This window comes from Oncorhynchus nerka, unplaced genomic scaffold (assembly GCF_034236695.1).
Source record: "Oncorhynchus nerka isolate Pitt River unplaced genomic scaffold, Oner_Uvic_2.0 unplaced_scaffold_1638, whole genome shotgun sequence".
In the NCBI taxonomy this organism is placed as follows: domain Eukaryota; kingdom Metazoa; phylum Chordata; class Actinopteri; order Salmoniformes; family Salmonidae; genus Oncorhynchus; species Oncorhynchus nerka.
Window position 1 is genome coordinate 22,135 of NW_027039679.1, and position 23,186 is coordinate 45,320.

Sequence of the window (23,186 nt, forward strand, 5' to 3'; positions counted from 1 at the left end):
CGTCCAATATAAGGACACAGTGTGGTCAAAGACTTAGTTGTAGTCACAATCTGGTTACCTGTAAGTACAAACAGTTATATTTTGGGGTTATTACATATACTACATTACCAAAAGTATGTGGACACCTGCCTGTTGAACATCTCATTCCAAAATCATGGGTGTTAATATGGAAACAATTAAATTCTAGATGATTCTGTGCTTCCAACTTTGTAGCAACAGTTTGGGGAAGGCCAATTCCTGTTTCAGCATGACAATGCCCCCAAGCGAGGTCCGTACAGATGTGTTTTGTCGAGTTCTGTGTGGAAGATTTTGACTGGCCTGCAGAGCCCAGACCTCAACCCCTTTCGAACACCTTTGGGATGAATTGGAACACCGACTGCGAGCCAAGCCTAATCCTCACTAATCCTTGTGGCTGAATGGAAGCAAGTCCCCTCAGCAATATTCCAACATCTAGTAGAAAGCCTTCCCAGAAGAGTGGAGGCTGTTATAGCAGCAAAGGGGGGACCTACTCCATTTTAATGCCCATGATTTTGGAATAAGTTGTTCGACGAGCAGTTGTCCACATACTTTTTCCATTTAGAGTATTTCACAGTGGTATAGATGGTACAATGACTCTACAGCAGGGGTTCCCAAACTGTTTCAGTCAGGCCCCCCTTCCAGCATTGGGGAACATCCCGCGCCCACGTCTAGTTCTATGGGCACAAGCACTGTTCATGACACAAACTGTTCACACCCCTCTTGTTGGTGGAATGAATTTAGCAGGTTTAAAACATATTTCCTGCAATTCTACACATTTTGTCAAGGAGTGCAGAGAACATTTAGCGGTTTTAAAAAGGTCATCGTCTTGCAATTCTATACATTTAGCCACATCTAATGTGTATTCATGTCATCTTTGAGTGTCTCAAACACTACAACAAAATCTAAGGGCTACAAAACCTAGCTAAAATGTTTGCTGACATGGCTAGTTGATCTGGACATTTCTGACAAGTTACAAATTGTTATGCAAGAGAGAAACTGAAGACGCCCTATCCAATTTCGAAACGGCACCTTCGGAATTCTGATCGGTTTTAAGTAATAACTCGAACAATTTAAAAGTGAGGTGTCACTTCGCTTGGGGAGTTTTGATGCGTATACTTAAACCTGTGTCTAGCTAAAACAACGCTGACCAGCCTCTAGGCGTTGGTCTTTTATTGTCTTGGCTGGATAGCGTCGTGTCCTTTAGGGCTAGCACTAACTAACGTAAAATAACACTTTAGCTAACAGCTCATTTCGAATACGAAAATCATATTTCAAAATACGATATTATACATATTTAATCAATATTGAATAATCTTTTCCAACACCCGTAACAGAGCAGTCTTACTTGTTAGATTAATTAAGTAGTTTACACTTTGGTTTATGAACGAGATACTTTCCAGCGTTTGTCCTATCAGGGATCCTTGGGACGTCCCTAACCCTTAAAGCTGCAGTATGTACCTTTTGGGCGACCAGACCAAATGTGCATATAAATTTGAGTAAAAGATCTGTCATTCTCATTTAAAGCAAGTCTTAGACGCGGTAGATCTGTTATACAGAGTATGTTCACGGTTTCTATGCTTCTCATGTTTAAATAAATGTTTTGCATCTTTTATTTTCATTTTGGAAATACAAAATATTTGGTTATGGAAAATATATTTCACAGCGGTTAAGATGGTACAATGCACTTAAGGATTAACCTTTTCCACACATCCCCCAGTTGTTTCCCTTACTATAGAACAGGGGTACTCAAGTACAATTTGAGAAGGTCCGGTCACAAACATTTCCTAGGATAATGTAATTTATTGGAGTAGTAACCTGTGGTCCGTATTTACCCTGTTCTGGATCACCAGTTGAGTATCGAAGCTATTGAAGAACAGAATTCCCGCCATACACCTTTCTTTGCCATTCTTAATGACTTTCCAAGCCAAATCGCTCTCTCTCTGAAAGACTATCAATTCTTCAAAGTTTTAAAAGCATTATCACGATTATTGATGGCCTTAGTACATGCTTCAGTCCACCAAGGAACTATTTTACATCTACCATCCCATCCCCAGCATCCAATATGACTGAATTTACAGATTTTTTTATTTCACCTTTATTTAACCAGGTAAGCAAGTTGAGAACAAGTTCTCATTTACAATTGCGACCTGGCCAAGATAAAGCAAAGCAGTTCGACACATACAACGACACAGAGTTACACATGGAGTAAAACAAACATACAGTCAATAATACAGTAAAAAAAAACAAGTCTATATACAATGTGAGCAAATTAGGTGAGAAGGGAGGTAAAGGCAAAAAAGGCCATGGTGGCAAAGTAAATACAATATAGCAAGTAAAACACTGGAATGGTAGTTTTGCAATGGAAGAATGTGCAAAGTAGAAATAAAAAAAAAATAATGGGGTGCAAAGGAGCAAAATAAATAAATAAATTAAATACAGTTGGGAAAGAGGTAGTTGTTTGGGCTAAATTATAGGTGGGCTATGTACAGGTGCAGTAATCTGTAAGATGCTCTGACAGTTGGTGCTTAAAGCTAGTGAGGGAGATAAGTGTTTCCAATTTAAGAGATTTTTGTAGTTCGCTCCAGTCATTGGCAGCAGAGAACTGGAAGGAGAGGCGGCCAAAGAAATAATTGGTTTTGGGGTGACTAGAGAGATATACCTGCTGGAGCGTGTGCTACAGGTGGGAGATGCTATGGTGACCAGCGAGCTGAGATAAGGGGGACTTTACCTAGCAGGGTCTTGTAGATGACATGGAGCCAGTGGGTTTGGCGACGAGTATGAAGCGAGGGCCAGCCAACGAGAGCGTACAGGTCGCAATGGTGGGTAGTATATGGGGATTTGGTGACAAAACGGATTGCACTGTGATAGACTGCATCCAATTTGTTGAGTAGGGTATTGGAGGCTATTTTGTAAAATGACACGCCAAAGTCGAGGATTGGTAGGATGGTCAATTTTACAAGGGTATGTTTGGCAGCATGAGTGAAGGATGCTTTGTTGCGAAATAGGAAGCCAATTCTAGATTTAACTTTGGATTGGAGATGTTTGATATGGGTCTGGAAGGAGAGTTTACAGTCTAACCAGACACCTAAGTATTTGTAGTTGTCCACGTATTCTAAGTCAGAGCCGTCCAGAGTAGTGATGTTGGACAGGCGGGTAGGTGCAGGTAGCGATCGGTTGAAGAGCATGCATTTAGTTTTACTTGTATTTAAGAGCAATTGAGGCCACGGAAGGAGAGTTGTATGGCATTGAAGCTTGCCTGGAGGGTTGTTAACACGGTGTCCAAAGAAGGGCCGGAAGTATACAGAATGGTGTCGTCTGCGTAGAGGTGGATCAGAGACTCACCAGCAGCAAGAGCGACCTCATTGATGTATACAGAGAAGAGAGTCGGTCCAAGAATTGAACCCTGTGGCACCCCATAGAGACTGCCAGAGGTCCGGACAGCAGACCCTCCGATTTGACACACTGAACTCTATCAGAGAAGTAGTTGGTGAACCAGGCGAGGCAATCATTTGAGAAACCAAGGCTGTCGAGTCTGCCGATGAGGATGCGGTGGTTGACAGAGTCGAAAGCCTTGGCCAGATCAATGAATACGGCTGCACAGTAATGTTTCTTATCGATGGCGGTTAAGATATCGTTTAGGACCTTGAGCGTGGCTGAGGTGCACCCATGACCAGCTCTGAAACCAGATTGCATAGCAGAGAAGGTATGGTGAGATTCGAAATGGTCGGTAATCTGTTTGTTGACTTGGCTTTCAAGACCTTAGAAAGGCATGGTAGGATAGATATAGGTCTGTAGCAGTTTGGGTCAAGAGTGTCCCCCCTTTGAAGAGGGGGATGACCGCAGCTGCTTTCCAATCTTTGGGAATCTCAGATGACACGAAAGAGAGGTTGAACAGGCTAGTAATAGGGGTGGCAACAATTTCGGCAGATAATTTTAGAAAGAAAGGGTCCAGATTGTCTAGCCCGGCTGATTTGTAGGGGTCCAGATTTTTCAGCTCTTTCAGAACTTCAGCTGAATGGATTTGGGAGAAGGAGAAATGGGGAAGGCTTGGGCGAGTTGCTGTTGGGGGTGCAGTGCTGTTGACCGGGGTAGGAGTTGCCAGGTGGAAAGCATGGCCAGCCGTAGAAAAATGCTTATTGAAATTCTCAATTATGGTGGATTTATCAGTGGTGACAGTGTTTCCTATCTTCAGTGCAGTGGGCAGCTGGGAGGAGGTGTTCTTATTCTCCATGGACTTTACAGTGTCCCAGAACTTTTGAGTTAGTGTTGCAGGAAGCAAATTTCTGCTTGAAAAGCTAGCCTTGGCTTTTCTAACTGCCTGTGTATAACGGTTTCTAGCTTCCTGAACAGCTGCATATCACGGGGCTGTTCGATGCTAATGCAGAACGCCATAGGATGTTTTTGTGTTGGTTAAGGGCAGTCAGGTCTGGGGAGAACCAAGGGCTATATCTGTTCCTGGTTCTAATTTTCTTGAATGGGGCATGTTTATTTAAGATTGTTAGGAAGGCATTTTTAAAAATATCCAGGCATCCTCTACTGACGGGATGAGATCAATATCCTTCCAGGACACCCCGGCCAGGTCGATTAGGAAAGGCCTGCTCGCTGAAGTGTTTCAGGGAGCGTTTTACAGTGATGAGTGGAGGTCGTTTGACCGCTGACCCATTACGGATGCAGGCAATGAGGCAGTGATCGCTGAGATCTTGGTTGAAGACAGCAGAGGTGTATTTAGAGGGGAAGTTGGTTAGGATGATATCTATGAGGGTGCCCGTGTTTAAGGCTTTGGGGGGGTACCTGGTAGGTTCATTGATAATTTGTGTGAGATTGAGGGCATCAAGTTTAGATTGTAGGATGGCTGGGGTGTTAAGCATGTTCCAGTTTAGGTCGCCTAGCAGCACGAGCTCTGAAGATAGATGGGGGGCAATCAGTTCACATATGGTGTCCAGAGCACAGCTGGGGGCAGAGGGTGGTCTATAGCAGGCGGCAACGGTGAGAGACTTGTTTTTAGAGAGGTGGATTTTTAAAAGTAGAAGTTCAAATTGTTTGGGTACAGACCTGGATAGTAGGACAGAACTCTGCAGGCTATCTTTGCAGTAGATTGCAACAGATGCAGCACAGTCTACTACCGAACCTTCAAATGACATTTTATGACTCCTTTTCACACAGTGTAAAAAAGGTCCCAGTTTGCTTTGTCAAAGCACCAATTTGAAACCAGTTCCCTTTTCTGAAAACATATGACTGGGAAGTGATCACTGTCTATTGTGGATTATTTCATCACATCCCACTCACATATACCAGCAATGGAGGACACCAATATAAGATATGAACATGACGATGTACCTCTAGTTACATTTACCTTTGTCCCCCGATCATCATTTATACAAACTAGTCCCCTCCGCTCCAAAAAATCTTAAACAACTAAACCTGTGCTATTGCTGCCCCACAAGCTGTTATGTGCATTGAAATCTCCACACTTTCTCTTTATAACCTGAACTGGATTTCACAACTATGTCTACTTCAGAAACAGAATTGGGTTGACAAGGATTATAGTAATTAAACAATGTGATTTCACCCCCTTTTCTACAAATCCCCACTGCCACACATTCATGTTCTTTGGAACTATTAATCTCTCTGTGCTATACCTTCTTTGATAAATGTAGCACACCTACCACCCGAACAATCTATTCCATCACTTCTCACAGACATAAACCCAGGTATAATATAATCCAATTGCAGTATGAACTCAGACTAACTTTTGTTTATGTGGGATTTAGCAATAACCATGGAATCTGGAATCCTTGGGACTTCCCTAACCTCAACTCCAAAGCTTTCATTTTTGTTTTTCAGGGACTTTCCATGGTTAGTACCAGAGGTGGGACCAAGTCATTGTTTACAAGTCTTAGCACTCAAGTCAAGACCGACAAATCTCAAGTCCTAAACTTTGAGTTTTGAATCCTAAACAAGTCATAATGTGCTCTTCACCAAATGTAATACCATTTCATATTTTTTAACAAGAGTAATAGTTAGAATATTACATTTACACAAATCATGAATGCTTTTAAAAATACATGTTTTACTTTCCAAATAAACTTCATATTTCCATGGAAATAGTCGCTATGGGGCACAATCAATCGAACAACTCTCTCTCGTTACAGTAGGCTAACATATGTCAATGGTTTTAGGAACAGCATTAACATCCGGCAGGATTTAGGCTTCAAAGCCCAACTGCCTAGCCAGTTGTAACTCAATCTTGGGTGCAATGTACACGTACCCGCACTGACTGTCTGTGTGGAGGCTCATTGATTTAACGTTACGTTAGCCTACATGCTATACTAGCAAAGATATTAAATTATATAGCTGTTGGCTAGATTAGCCACAATTTACCGTTCTTAGTGCAGCTTCAAATGTCGAACAAAGTTGGAAGATGTTGCGCCTCCGTCTGTAATTTCCTTCCCGCGTGTTTTGCAAGTAGCAATCGTTTTTTTATTTATTAGTCATAGTCTGTATATCCGAAAATAATAATTTGAGGTATCATCTTTCCAAGGGCTCCAACTGAATCCACCCGCAGACTTTGCTCGTCACTGCCACGCACAACTTTGTCTCAGCTGGCACAATTTGATTGGCTGCAGTCCGATTCAAACTGGAATCTTTTAAATGAAGAGTTGATGCGCTGTATACTTCTTTAATAGCGTCATTTTTAGTATCTGGGCTTGGGATCAAGTCACGTCGAGTCAAAAGGCTAAAATCCAAGTTAAATCACGAGTCATTGGTGCACCCGGCTCTCTGCACCCTTTTTTTTATAAAAAGAATGTATTATCTTCAATACCATTCATTCTTTACAACTCATAATTTACATACATACACAAATAATGGTATTTTACCCGCCTCTCTGCACCCTTTTCTTCCAGTTCTTCTGTTTTTGTTGTTGATTGAAATACCGGTTCTTCGTTTGCACTTTTGACCACACAGCTGTGGGCGGGCTTTAGTGGGAGGTGTGGAGGATGCTTCTTCATTGGCCAGTCATTTTTTGAGTGTCAGTTTGGCTACAACCAATAGTGTTCAGCCTTTCTTTCCGATACAAAGGAAGTCATAGAGGACACATACCGTATCAATAAGGACTGTGTGGTGATGGCGTCTCAGGGCGGTTTCGCACTGGGCGGTCTTCCGTCCAACCTCTACATAGCTAGTAGTTCAGTGATGCAAACTAACTGGCTGTAAGCGTACGAGTGATGCGCGTTTGGAGCAATACTGGCTGCTGTGTCCAGGGGTCAGACAGTCGTTCACATGACAACAGAAGATAACCAATTTACTCGTTACAGCAGCGCGTCCCCTGAACGATAACGAAGAGGAAACGTCAGGAGAGAAGCCTGACACCGGAGGCACCGACAGTTTCAAGTTGGATATTAATAAGTGTCATTATCTGTCTTTACGTCGGTCACGGACTCGAGGGTGAGAAGGTGATGAAGTGTACTTCATGAGCTGTAACCGAAAAAAACTACTGGCATTTGGAAAGTTTGAGTTGAGGGAGAAAGTGGTGGAACAAATATTAGCATTGTTAAGTATCTTGCTAGTTGGGTCGAATTCTCTGTTAGCTAGCCAGAGAAATGTTGAGCAACATTAGCCAATTTATCTGATCAAATAATTGAGTTTATGGTGTGAAAATTAGCTTGCTAATAAAGTCAGACAGCTAACTTTAGCTATCTAACTTTACAACATCAGATGAGCTAACATTAATAACCTAACCAATAAGCTATAGTATTAACTGTTATACGACTCCATGCCATTCCTCAATTTATAACGCGTTAGTTGCTTACTGGACCCTGGCAATCTGTGTGAAATGTTAACTAGCTAACTAACTAACCACTATCTGTTAGCTAATGTTTTCCCTCTACAGTATGTGGTTAATTTTCAGAATGAGAGAATTAGGTGAAAATGAGTTGTTGCTTGTTAAACAAGTGTAACAGGAGCTGGGCCTGGCTTAAACTGGATGCCACTATAGAGGTGAAAGGAACACCACACACTTTCCCTCTTTCTCACTTTTGCTGGCACATTGTAGAACAGATGTCCACAGGCAGAAAGTGTACAATGTAATAATGTGCAGTGTAGCCCAAAGATATAGTTTTTGTTGTGTTGAACTTGACAGTAACGTGTGTGAGAGAGAGAGAGATGGGGGGATTATCCTTTTTTTACTCAGTGAAGTTATTTTTGCACACATGTAGCCTTGTGCACTTGATCAATGTCTATAGTGGCCACTATAATAGAGCAAAAATAGAATGCCTGTTTGTTTCATTATATTTCTACCTTTTATGTTTTTTCCCCCCCAAGTGCATTATTATTTTATTGTGTTTTTTTTCAAGACTTGAGGGTCATTTGCAGTAAAGTCTAGGCAACAAATAACATTGGATTGCTTTCTTTACATTTTTTAGCTGTGAGTTAGATTCACATGAACCACTTTTTATTTTACACACACTGATCATGTAGATCATATTCTTTGTTGTTTAATTAGTTAAGACCTCCATTTCCCCCTGAAGGTTTCAGTGAAACAAAAAGTGTTCACATTTTGGGCCCTCAGCAGTTTGCATCCCTGGTAGTTAGCTCCTACGATTCAGTGTCGGTTCATAATATTATACTATATTACATGCATACTGCAGAATGATAAATCATGCAATTATTATTCTCAAGCTAAGCAAAAGCATTTAGCTATGATCGCCTGTTTTCACAATTTTCGGTTGAATTCATCTAACTTTCTTTCATGGCAACTCATAAGCAGGCCATGTCCTATTTGTTTCATAGTCGATATATATATAGTCACCTGTATGTACATACAGTACTGTACAAAAGTGTTAGGCACATGTACAATTCTGTAAAACACATACGTTTCTAGGTGGGGAAAAAAAATACTATGAAGGAACATTTTCTTATTTCAACTTCTCTTATATCCAGAGTGGCAGGTGAAATATTTGCAGTGAGTCTTGCACAAGGTGGACCGTCTCTATGATTTATGCAGGAGTGGTTTTACTACTATCTGTTGACCGGGACCCTGAAGGACCTAACAAAGGGTAGTGTACATGACACAGAGTTGTCCCCATTAATCAAAACGGTGTGTTGATGAAATTGAAAGCATATTCTTCTCAATATTTCAGCAATTAGTTGTGTTTGAAAAATATTATGTCCTTTCAGATCAAAGATGCCTTTGATGCACCCTACACTGAAGGAATCCTCAACTGTGGTTACACAGGCCCCATCAACTTGGATCACAAGGAGAGCATAATAAGGTATGTGAAATGTTTTCTTATTTAACAAAGCACCCATTAGCCTTCATGGGTTGATACATTTGATCTGAGTTGAAATGACGTTTTAAATTCCATTCTTAAATTGCAACAACCCACAATTTGTGTCAACTGATTTCATTTAATATGTTTCAAACAAATTCATTTTTAGAGTACATTACCATGACCATTCATACCATTCATACAAGAGCACCAAGGTTTCTGCAGTAAGATATGCTAATCTCAATGAATGTCCATGTCTCTATCCGTTTCCTTTTGTAAAGAGACATTTTGCTACATGCAACCACAAAACGTACGGCGATGCTTCAGTCTACATCCTAATTGAGGTCCTGCAGAAGAAACCGAAGCCAATGTCACACATTGGCCCCATTATCTATAGAAAGACCCTTCTACAAAGTATTAAGATGGTTCTATATTTAATTTAATACATTTTGCAAAAATGAGAAAAAACATGTTTTCACTTTCTCTTTATGGGGTATTGTGTATAGATGGGTGATGGGGAAGAAAATGCGGCTGGCTTCCGGGTTGGATGCTCACTGTGTTAAGCAGTGCGGCTTGGTTGGGTTGTGTTTCGTAGGACGCATGTCTTTCAACCTTCGTCTCTCTTGAGCCCATACGGGAGTTGTAGCGATGAGACAAGATAGTAGCTACTAACAATTGGATACCACGAAATTGGGGAGAAAGGGGGGTAAAAAAAATACAAAAATAATACAGGATTAGTTGTGAGGTTATGACTTGCTTCACTTGACTCAACCACGTTCAGGTTCTCTCATTGAAGCAGGGATTCTGAGCCTCCATACTGTACATCTAAAAGGTCTTTCATTTTGATCTGTTTTTGATCATGATTGCTGAATGAATTCCTTTACAAGTCAGTGTTGAAGACAGCTCTGTGTCACTGTTCTTTTACACAACATTCTTTTAGGTTTCATTAAAAGCTCTGCAAGACTTCTCACAAATGACAAAAAAAACGGACTGAAGCAGATAGGCATAATCACACTGGAAGAGCTGTGTTTGTGGCCATGTTCCAAAACACAGACAAGGCCACCATGCAAGATAAGATTTGTTTTTAGGTCTTATACAAGATAACATAACGTCAGGACCCCACTCAGAGCATGGCCTCTCTCAGCCTGTGGAGCTCCTCTATCTACTGGCTCTTCTCCTGCACCTCCTTCTCCAACTCCCTTAGATTCCTGACCTCCAGACGATCTATCAACTCAGCCTTCAATACAAAGAAACACACAGAACACTGAGATGACCAAGGTTATTTCAGCTCCTCATTTTAAATTATTTTCTTTACAATTTTGGCTTTTCATTTGTTTTTTTTTTCAGTTTCACAGGTTTTATATTTCATTCTAGATGTGTGTTATGGTCTGTTGGTTCTGGTATCAGTTTTAGTTCTGGTATCAGTTTCTCAACCACGAGTGTTTTAAGGCAGAGGGATAGATGCCACTGTTAAAGTTAGAGCACTGCTGGGTTAATCAGTATATGGCTGTATACCCATTAAACCTTATCAAATGAACAAAGGTCACAACTTGTTCAGTACACGTATGAGTGCATGATTATTGTACACGCTCATAGCACTCAAATATACACTGAGTGTACAGAACAGCCTCAATTCGTCGGGGCATGGACTCTACAAGGTGTCAAAAGCGTTCGAGGGTTGCTGGCCCATGTTGACTCCAATACATCCCACAGTTGTGTCAAGTTGGCTGGATGTCCTTTGGGTGGTGGACCATTTTTGATATAAAGGGAAACTATTGTGTAAAAAAACCAGCAGCGTTGCAGTTCTTGACACTAAACAGCACCTGACACCTACTACCATACCCCGTTCAAAGGCACTTAAACCTGGTCATTCGGTTGAAAAACATTTCTTAAACAGCAGCTAACAGAACGAAACAGGGATAAACATTCTTGAATTTGTCCAATAGAAACTTGTTTGCAGTTGTTTGGACTATTGATTACACCCTAGATCAGATAGATGCAGGCAGAGTGTGCAAGGTGGTATTGAATGTGTCACTGTCTGTCACCTTGATTTCTCGACTTGTGCACCTACTTTGTAAACTTTTAATCGTAGGCTACGTTGTAGCAATCTCATGATGGGTATAGGGATAGAGTATTATGTAGTAGCCTAAACCTTGCCTGTTGCATTGAGCTGGGTGAATGGAAAATGAATGACAGTCATCAATATGCTGTAATATAAATAAGGCTATACTCATTAAAATAAACCATCCTCCCTAATCTTAAACGGCACTGACCGCCACTGCCTTCCATTCCTCCTTGAGGTATAAATGACAGGTGAAACTCATGTGGAGCCAATTCACCTGTCCAATCAGTGAGTCTTCAAGGAAGGATGCACTTTTTAAAGGAAGGTCAATATAATCCTTCTGGTTTGGAATCTCTAAAGATATTAAGAATTGTTTTGGAATTTAGTCAACAATACACATGTGAAATACCAGGAGGTTCATTATACAGATGAACTAAACAGACCTACTAACACCCTTGCAGTTTTCACATTTTGCTTTATTCAATAGCATTTTTACAATGTAGCTAACATCATTGGGACACTTGAACATAAGAAAGTTAGCTGGCTTAATTGTATTGCAGATCCTCTATTTCTTAATCCCGAGAGGGGACATTGGATCAGTCACCAGCAATATACTTACAGCAACGGTGCACAATTGGCCCAGTGTCGTCCGGTGTAGGCTGTCATTGTAAATAAGAATTTGTTCTTAACTGACTTGCCTAGTTAAATTACAGTTTAACAAAATAAATGGGTCACACTGAACATAGCCTACACTGCACCATTGCCTCTTGATGTTTACTCTGTGGGATTATACAAATCCATGGTAACTCAACAACTGGAATCCATTTTTCCCCCATACCAGTGTCCAGGAAATCTCATCCGTATGTCCTTTACACAGTTTGTATCAACAGAATCTACAGTACATCACAAGTTCCATAAGGACCATGGAGATGTTGTGATCTGTAGACTTCCTCAGTTCAAGGGCATTTGATCAATGTATCTGGCTCCAGCATCCAAAGACCAGGTGGAGTGTCTTACAAAAACTAATTTGTGTTTTATTCCAATTGACTTGGACTGACCATTTGAAATCATGGACACACCTGACCTTTCCCAGAACAGAACAGACCTGGCTCCTACTAAGGTTTCCATCTTCATCCCCAGTATTGGAAGACAGGCTGTCTATCAAGGCCATGGCATTTTTAATCTTTACACCACAAAACAAATATGCCAGCCTCCAAGTTTTAGTTCAAATCTGGCTGAAATTTATGAACAAGTATACTGTACCATTCTGATGTTATAGGCTACCTTACCTGTTCTTGTTCCCACAAACAGCATTGATGTTCCCTCAGTGTCTGATACCTAGTAAAAGGAAACCTCAACTCAATAAAACTTTAAAAAGTGCAACCCTTGAGGTAATAGACATTACTGTCAGCCGTCTCCTTACCACATTGAGTATGATAGAAAATACTGCTGTATAAAGTGGGTATTGGGGGATGATTCATTTACATACCTCTGTAGGGCTTTGTGTCTCTGGAAAAGTCCTCGCTGGAAAAGTATAAGGATCAACATTGAGACAAAAACTCATTTGGAACTCACTAACATACACTGTTTGACAGGGGCATTGTCATGATTTTCAGAACATTATTGTGCATTTAATTTTGTACTGGTACTTCCTGTATGTAGCTCCATCCTTGTGTGATCTAGTGCTGGTACTTCCTGTATGTAGCTCCATTCTTGTGTATTTAATTGTATTCATCTTGTGTGCTTTAGTATTTATTTTAATAATTTAGCAGACACTTTCTTCCAGAGCTACTTACAGTAGTGAGTGCATACATTTTCCATACTCTTCTCCTCTGGAAATTGAACCCACAATCCTGGCGTTGCAAGCGCCATGCTCTACCAACTGAGCAACACAGGAACTGTATATAGCTGCATTCTTGTGCTGCATTCTTGTGTATTTTATTTAAATCATTGTGTTACTATTTTGTATTTATTTTTTAACTGCATCGTTTGGAAGGGCCCGTAAGCAGGCGGTAAAGTCTAGACCCGTTGTATTCGACACATAAAATGTGATTTGATTCAGTGTTGGATGTTTCTCAATTGTTCATCTGGGCAATTAAAACAAATGAAATTGTACAATTCCCCAAAATAAACTCACCAGGACCTTTTATTTTTCTTCTAATAGCTACTGCCGTCACTGCTGATATCACAGCTAGTACCACCACCACTCCTACCACAGCAGATATTATTGCTATGGGAGGGGAGGTCTGTGGTCCACATTCAGAGTCGGACCGATGAGTTCCAGGTTGAATTTGCTGAAGCTTCAAGATATCGCATCTATAATATAAGAAATAGACCACTGGTAAATCGACAATTTAGTCAGCACACTTTCAGTTTTACATTATGAAAACTGTTTGCATATTGTAGTATTTAGTTTATATTTTGATGGAAATAACCATTATACATGAGCCACACTTACTGTGTGTGTGACTGGCAGGATGTAAATGATCCATTTGAATAGGTGTCACCAGTACAGTCAGAACACACAGTATCTGTAGATATTGTTCCTGCACCAACACAGGGTGAAACTCATTAAGGATCCTGACTTGAGATGTGCTTAACTCACGATTGCATAAATCATGTACTGATGTCAATGGAAGATTTGCATGAAGACATACCTGTGTGACTGATGTATTGACCAGGTTTACAGCTGCTGTGTCTCTGGGCTGCTCTACAACCATCCTTAGTTGGGTCTAGACAGTAGAACCCATCCAGTGTCCCACAGACAGTGTCTGATTAAGGTCTACAAGACCACTTTACCTTCAAACCAAAGCCAGGGTCACAGTTTGTACACAGTATGCATGCTGTAAGACCATTTGGTTCATCAAGGAACGTGGAGTCGGTACAGGGGACACAGGAAGTACTTGTAAATTCTGTACAGTGTTTATGTACCCGGTTTCCTGTGGGATAGAAGGTCAGTGTCATGGATTGATTGGTATTGGAATGTATTTTCATCATAATAATCCATATAGTAGACAGATCTGGTCCTTACCTGGTGAACACATAGGACAGCATTCATCACCTGTTCTGTACTCTGCTCTACCACATGCAATAGAGAGCTGAATGTTTAGAAGTGTCAAAATGATTGCTAGGTTCATCTGTAAATAGAGAAAATGAACACATTACCACTGTTGAAAAATAGGGAGGGGGGGGTTCACACATTGACAAAGCAGGGTTGAAGAGAGTTTGGGGTTAAAGTAGAGATGAGACTGAAGGAGAGTTCAGATTGAAGAGCGATTGAGAGAAAGCATAGTTAAAGATTTCCATGTTTTGATTAATAAAGGTTAGTGAAATTTACTTACTCAGATTTTTTCAAAGAGGAAATATAATAATTTGCTTTTGCAAGGCCATGTCCCCAGCTGGAAGATTTGATTTGCTCAAAGACCAAACCATTTTTAAAACAAGGATTTGACACAGAAAATGATGTGTATAAAACCAGGATGACTGACAGGGCGCTGAATTGAGCACCATGCAGCCATTTTGGTAAAGATTTAGGAAGTTATAGAAATGACGTGAATTAAACATGAACTTACCCTATTCGTTAGTTTTTTTTGTAGTAATATTGTCCCCACTTCAACAAATAATAAGTAATTTCATCCTTGAAATATTTTATTGAATGTAAAAATCCATTCATTCCTATTGAGAACTGCTTCCAATATACAGTGCATTCAGAAAGTATTCAGACCCCTTGACTTGTTCCTCATTTTGCTACGTTACAGCCTTATTCTAAAATGTATTAAATCGTTTTTCCCTCAATCTACACACAACACCCCATAATGAGGAAGCAAAAACAGGTTTCGATATTTTTGCAAATGTATAATTAATGAATATATATATATATATAATTGAAATATCACATTCACATAAGTATTCAGTCCCTTTACTCAGTCCTTTTTGAAGCACCTTTGGCAGTGATTACAACCTCAAGTCTTCTTTGGTATGACGTTACAAGCTTGGCACGCCTGTATTTGGAGAGATTCTCCCATTCTTCTCTGCAGATCCTCTCAAGCTCTGTCAGCTTGGATGGGGAGCGTCGCTACACAGCTATTTTCAGGTCTGTCCAGAGATGATCGATCGGGCTCTGGCTGGGCCACATTCAGAGACTTGTCCTAAAGTCACTCCTGCATGGTCTTGGCAGTGAGCTTAGGGTCGTTGTCCTTTTGGAAGGTGAACCTTCACCACAGTCTGAGGTCCTGAGCGCTCTGGAGCAGGTTATCATCAAGGATCTCTCTGTACTTTGCTCCGTTCATCTTTGCCTCGATCCTGACTAGTCTCCCAGACCCTGCCGCTGAATAATATCCCCACAGCATGATGCTGCCACCATCATGCTTCAGAGTTGGGATGGTGCCAGGTTTCCTCCAGAAGAGAAGCTTAGCATTCAGGCATTTGGCAAACTCCAAGCAGGCTGTCATGGGCCTTTTACTGAGGAGTGGCTTCTGTCTGGCCACCCTACCATAAAGGCCTGATTGGTAGAGTGCTGCACAGATGGTTGTCCTTCTGGAAGGTTCTCCCATCTCCACAGAGGAACTCTGGAGCTCTGTCAGAGTGACCATCAGATTCTTGGTCACCTCCCTGGCCAAAGCCCTTCTCCCGATTGCTCGGTTTGGCCAGGCGGCTAGCTCTAGGAAGGGTCTTGGTGGTTCCAAAATTCTTCCATTTAAGAATGATGGAGGCCACTGTGTTCTTGGGGACCTTCAATACTGCAGACATTTTTTGGTACCCTTCCCCAGATCTGTGCCTCGGAACAATCCTGCCTCGGTGCTCTACGGACAATTCCTTCGACCTAATGGCTTGGTTTTTTCTCTGACATGCACTGTCAATTGTGGGACCTTACATAGACAGGTGTGTGCCTTTCCAGATCATGTCCAGTCAATTTAATTTACCACAGGTGGACTCCAATCAAGTTGTAAAAACATCTCAAGGATGATCAATGGAAACAGGATGCACCTGAGCTCAACTTCTAGTCTCATAGCAAAGGATCTGAATGCTTGTGTAAATAAGGTATATTTTTTCAGTTTGTCATTATGGGGTATTATATGAAAATATTTAAAATATTTTCCGTAGACTATTTAACAAACGTTAAATTAGAAATGATTATTTTTGGTTCAATGGAGTCTTATCGTATATGGCAATTACATTTTTCTGTGTTATGTGAACCAACATGTTAAAACCTAAAAATGCTGTTCTCCCATTGCCAAGCAACCAAATGCCTTTTATTACACAGTGATTTGTAATACAACGGTGGTGTCATACTGGACGATAAATGTATGCCCTTCTGTTAAAAGGGTTGATTTTTTTCACTCACCAATATTTTATTTAACTAGGCAAGTCAGTTAAGAACAAATTCTTATTTTTTAACAGAAGGGCATACATTTATCGTCCAGCATGACACCACCGTTGTACATTTTCAATGTATTTTCAATGACGGCTTCGTGGGTTAACTGCCTTGTTCAGGGGCAGAATGACAGATTTTTACCTTGTAAGATCGAATCCCTGAGCTGACAACCTTCCGGTTACTAGTCCAACACTCTACCCACTAGGCTACTTGCCGCCCCCACGGCGTCCAATATAAGGACACAGTGTGGTCAAAGACTTAGTTGTAGTCACAATCTGGTTACCTGTAAGTACAAACAGTTATATTTTGGGGTTATTACATATACTACATTACCAAAAGTATGTGGACACCTGCTCGTTGAACATCTCATTCCAAAATCATGGGTGTTAATATGGAAACAATTAAATTCTAGACGATTCTGTGCTTCCAACTTTGTAGCAACAGTTTGGGGAGGCCAATTCCTGTTTCAGCATGACAATACCCTAAGCGAGGTTCGTACAGAAATATTTTGTCGAGTTCGATGTGGAAGATCTTGACTGGCCTGCAGATCCGACCTCAACCCCATCGAAACACCTTTAGGATGAATTGGAACACCGACTGCGAGCAAAGCCTAATCGCTAAACCTCACCAATCCTCGTGGCTGAAGTCCCCTCAGCAATGTTCCAACATCTAGTGGAAAGCCTTCCCAGACAAGTGGATGCTGTTATAGCAGCAAAGGGGGGCCCAACTCCATATTAATGCCCATGATTATGGAATAAGTTGTTCGACGAGCAGTTGTCCACATTCTTTTTCATGTAGAGCATGTCACAGCGGTGTAGATGGTACAATGACTCTCTACACCAGGGGTTCCCAAACGGTTTCAGTCAGGCCCCCCTTCCAGCATTGGGGAACATCCTGCGCCCACGTCTATTTCTATGGGCACAAGTACTGTTCATGACACAAACCCCTCTTGTTGGTATAGAGAATTTAGCAGGTTTAAAGCATATTTCCTGCAATATTTCCTGCAATTCTACACATTTTGTCACGGGGTGCAGAGAAGATTTGGGTGTTTTAAAAGGTAATTTTCTTGCAATTCTATACATTTAGCCATATCTAATGTGTATTCATGTCATCTTTGAGTGTCTCAAACATTACCACAAAATCTATGGGCTACAAAACCTAGCTAAAATGTTTGCTGACATGGGCTAGTTGATCTGGACATTTCTGTCAAGTTACAAATTGTTATGCAAGAGAGAAACTGAAGACGCCCTATCCAATTTCGAAATTGAACCTTCGGAATTCTGATCGGATTTATGTAACTCAAAATGTAAAATTGAGGTGTCACTTTGCTTTGGGAGTTTTGATGCGTATACTAATGCAGTCATATGTTAACGGTTATGCTACTTAATGTTACTCTTTAACCCTGTGTCTAGCTAAAACCACGCTGACCAGCCTCTAGGCGTTTGTCTTTTATTGTCTTGGCTGGACAGCGTCGTGTCCTTTAGGGCTAGCACTAACGTAAAATAACACTTTAGCTAACAGTTATTACGATATTATACATAATAATCAATATTGAATACACTTTTCTTATACACGTAACAGATGAGTCTTACCTGTTCGATTAACTCGGAGTAGTTTACACTTTAGTTTATGAACGAGATACTTTCCAGCCTTTGCGCTATCTGGAATCCTTGGGACGTCCCTAACCCTTAAAGCTGCAGTATGTACCTTTTGGACGAACAGACCAAATGTGCGTATACATTCTAGTTATAGATCTGCCATTATCCTTTATAGCAAGTCTAAGAAGCGGTAGATCTGTTATACAGAGTATGTTCACTGTTTCTAGGCTTCTCATGTTTAAATAAATGTTTTACGTCTTTTATTTCCATTTTGGAAATACTACTCCCTTTTCCACTGCCACGCATTCATGTTCTTTGGAACTATTAATCTCTCTGTGCTATACCTTCTTTGATAAATGTAGCACACCTACCACCCAAACAATCTATTTCATTCACTTCTCACCGAGATAAACCCAGGTATAAAATAATCAAATTGCCATATGAACTCAGACTAATTTTTGTGTATGAGGGACTTAGCAATAACCATGGAATCTGGGATCCTTGGGACGTCACTACCCTCAACTCAAAAGCTTTCATTTTTGTTTCTGAGGGACTTTCCATGGTTAGTACTATCCAGCATCCTGGGGATGTCACGACCCTCAACCCCAATCTTATCTAACCTTAAAGCTGCAATAAGTCACTTTTTTGTGTGACCGGACCAAATTCACATAGAAATTTGAGTTATAGATCTGTCATTATAATTTAAAGCAAGTCTAAGAAGCGGTAGATCTGTTATACAGTATGTTCACTATTTCTATGCTTCCCTTGGTTAAGTAAATGTTTTGCGTCTTTAACTTTCAGTTTTGAAAATACAATGTTTTCGGTTATGGAGAAGATATTTCACAGCGGTTTAGATGGTACAATGGTCTCTGCACCAGGTGTTCCCAAACTTTTTAACTCTGACCCCCTTTCCAGCATTGTGGAACATCCCGCGCCCCCATCTATTTCTATGGGCACAAGCTATGGGTTTACATTTGTATTTTTGTCGAGAGCAAAACGTTTTTCTTTTCAATCAAAAATAATTATTTTGACATTAAAAACGGGGCTTCAAAGTAAAAAAAAAAAATGTACAAATGTGCAATCAAATATTTTCTAATAGAGCGCAAAACGTCATTCCCAAAAAATATTTCAGGAACAAAAAATGTATTTGAAAACTAAACTCCAATTTAATTTCGCAATCAACCACCCTCCATTTTGGCTAGACTGCTCTCTTTGCTTGCAGTTCCTCTATTTTTGCTTTTGAAACCTTTTTGTTGTTGATTGAAACACCAGTTCCTCGTTTGCACTTTTGACCCCACAGCTGTGGGCGGGCTTTAGTGGGAGGTGTGGAGGATGCTTTTCCATTGGTCAGGTCAGCATCAATAAGGACTGTGTGGTGTTCCTAGGCCGTCATTGAAAATAAGAAGTTGTTCTTAACTGACTTGCCTAGTAAAATAAAGGTACAAATAAAAAAATAAAAAAATCTCAAACCTGGCCCCAGAGATGAATGAAAGTGGTTCTCCAAAACAAAAGGAGATGGAAATCTTGGATTTCTTTAAAGATTTCCTCCAAGAACTTGATGGTATGTATTTTTTGCATGTTTGTACTCATCCTTACTCTCTGATTTTGTTACTGTAGTATGTCATGTTTTACTCTTGAAACTCAAATGAGCTGCACCATAGTTATGATGTCAATGTAACACTTCAAACTGTTATGTTGTTTTCAGTTTATATTGCACTGACCCCCTATACATTTGTCCCCCCCCCCACATATAAATATGCTAAACCAGATGGGAAAATGAGCCTGCCTGTGGCTGAAGACAGTGGAGGGTAAGAAGACAGTGAAGAGGGAGAGGAAGAAGACAGTGGAGGGGAAGAAGACAGTGGAGGGAAAGAAGACAGTGGAGGGGAAGAAGACAGTGAAGAGGGAGAGGAAGAAGACAGTGGAGGGGAAGAAGACAGTGGAGGGGAAGAAGACAGTGGAGGGGAAGAAGACAGTGAAGAGGGAGAGGAAGAAGACAGTGGAGGGGAAGAAGACAGTGGAGGGGAAGAAGACAGTGGAGGGGAAGAAGACAGTGGGGAGGAAGAAGACAGTGAAGAGGGAGAGGAAGAAGACAGTGGAGGGGAAGAAGACAGTGGAGAGGGAGAGGAAGAAGACAGTGGAGGGGAAGAAGACAGTGAAGAGGGAGAGGAAGAAGACAGTGGAGAGGGAGAGGAAGAAGACAGTGGAGGGGAAGAAGACAGTGGAGAGGGAGAGGAAGAAGACAATGGAGGGGAAGAAGACAGTGGAGAGGGAGATGAAGAAGACAGTGGAGGGGAAGAAGACAGTGGAGAGGGAGAGGAAGAAGACAGTGGAGGGGAAGAAGACAGTGAAGAGGGAGAGGAAGAAGACAGTGGAGGGGAAGAAGACAGTGGATGGGAAGAAGACAGTGGAGGGGAAGAAGACAGTGGAGGGGAAGAAGACAGTGGAGAGGAAGAAGACAGTGGAGAGGAAGAAGACAGTGGAGGGAGACAGTGGAGGGGAAGAAGACAGTGGAGGGGAAGAAGACAGTGAAGAGGGAGAGGAAGAAGACAGTGGAGGGGAAGAAGACAGTGAAGAGGGAGAGGAAGAAGACAGTGGAGGGGAAGAAGACAGTGGAGGGGAAGAAGACAGTGGAGGGGAAGAAGACAGTGGAGAGGAAGAAGACAGTGGAGAGGAAGAAGACAGTGGAGGGAGACAGTGGAGGGGAAGAAGACAGTGGAGAGGAAGAAGACAGTGGAGGGGAAGAAGACAGTGGAGAGGAAGAAGACAGTGGAGGGGAAGAAGACAGTGGAGGGGAAGAAGACAGTGGAGGGGAAGAAGACAGTGGAGGGGAAGAAGACAGTGGAGGGGAAGAAGACAGTGGAGAGGAAGAAGACAGTGGAGGGGAAGAAGACAGTGGAGAGGAAGAAGACAGTGGAGAGGAAGAAGACAGTGGAGGGTAAGAAGACAGTGGAGGGTAAGAAGACAGTGGAGGGGAAGAAGACAGTGGAGAGGAAGAAGACAGTGAAGAGGGAGAGGAAGAAGACAGTGGAGAGGAAGAAGACAGTGGAGGGGAAGAAGACAGTGGAGAGGAAGAAGACAGTGGAGAGGAAGAAGACAGTGGAGGGGAAGAAGACAGTGGAGGGGAAGAATACAGTGGAGAGGAAGAAGACAGTGGAGGGGAAGAAGACAGTGGAGGGGAAGAAGACAGTGGAGAGGAAGAAGACAGTGGAGAGGAAGAAGACAGTGAAGAGGGAGAGGGAGAAGACTGTGGAGGGGAAGAAGACAGTGGAGAGGAAGAAGACAGTGGAGAGGAAGAACACAGTGGAGGGGAAGAAGACAGTGGAGAGGAAGAAGACAGTGGAGGGGTAGAAGACAGTGGAGAGGAAGAAGACAGTGGAGAGGAAGAAGACAGTGGAGGGGAAGAAGACAGTGGAGAGGAAGAAGACAGTGGAGAGGAAGAAGACAGTGGAGGGTAAGAAGACAGTGGAGGGTAAGAAGACAGTGGAGGGGAAGAAGACAGTGGAGAGGAAGAAGACAGTGAAGAGGGAGAGGAAGAAGACAGTGGAGAGGAAGAAGACAGTGGAGAGGAAGAAGACAGTGGAGAGGAAGAAGACAGTGGAGGGGAAGAAGACAGTGGAGAGGAAGAAGACAGTGGAGAGGGAAGAAGACAGTGGAGGGAAGAAGACAGTGGAGGGGAAGAAGACAGTGGAGGGAAGAATACAGTGGAGAGGAAGAAGACAGTGGAGGGAAGAAGAAGACAGTGGAGGGGAAGAAGACAGTGGAGAGGAAGAAGACAGTGGAGAGGAAGAAGACAGTGAAGAGGGAGAGGGAGAAGACTGTGGAGGGGAAGAAGACAGTGGAGAGGAAGAAGACAGTGGAGAGGAAGAACACAGTGGAGGGGAAGAAGACAGTGGAGAGGAAGAAGACAGTGGAGGGGTAGAAGACAGTGGAGAGGAAGAAGACAGTGGAGAGGAAGAAGACAGTGGAGGAAGAAGACAGTGGAGGGTAGAAGACAGTGGAGGGTAGAAGACAGTGGAGGGGAAGAAGACAGTGGAGAGGAAGAAGACAGTGGAGAGGAAGAAGACAGTGGAGGGAAGAAGACAGTGGAGGGGAAGAAGACAGTGGAGAGGAAGAAGACAGTGGAGAGGAAGAAGACAGTGGAGGGAAGAAGACAGTGGAGGGGGTAGAAGACAGTGGAGGGGTAGAAGACAGTGGAGAGGAAGAAGACAGTGGAGGGGAAGAAGACAGTGGAGGGTAGAAGACAGTGGAGGGGAAGAAGACAGTGGAGAGGAAGAAGACAGTGGAGAGGAAGAAGACAGTGGAGGAAGAAGACAGTGGAGAGGAAGAAGACAGTGGAGAGGAAGAAGACAGTGGAGGGGAAGAAGACAGTGGAGAGGAAGAAGACAGTGGAGAGGAAGAAGACAGTGGAGGGAAGAAGACAGTGGAGAGGAAGAAGACAGTGGAGAGGAAGAAGACAGTGGAGGGGAAGAAGACAGTGGAGGGGAAGAAGACAGTGGAGGGGAAGAATACAGTGGAGAGGAAGAAGACAGTGGAGAGGAAGAAGACAGTGGAGGGGAAGAAGACAGTGGAGGGGAAGAAGACAGTGGAGAGGAAGAAGACAGTGGAGAGGAAGAAGACAGTGAAGAGGGAGAGGGAGAAGACTGTGGAGGGGAAGAAGACAGTGGAGAGGAAGAAGACAGTGGAGAGGAAGAACACAGTGGAGGGGAAGAAGACAGTGGAGAGGAAGAAGACAGTGGAGGGGTAGAAGACAGTGGAGAGGAAGAAGACAGTGGAGAGGAAGAAGACAGTGGAGGGGAAGAAGACAGTGGAGGGGTAGAAGACAGTGGAGGGGTAGAAGACAGTGGAGGGGAAGAAGACAGTGG

The 23,186-nt window shown here is 42.2% G+C and overlaps 1 pseudogene; it reads right to left on the reverse strand.

Annotated features, from left to right (window-relative positions):
* Positions 1-11,808: 11,808 nt before the first annotated feature.
* LOC135568295 (tumor necrosis factor receptor superfamily member 14-like) lies at positions 11,809-14,607 on the reverse strand (annotated as a pseudogene).
* Between the last annotated feature and the right edge of the window lie 8,579 nt (positions 14,608-23,186).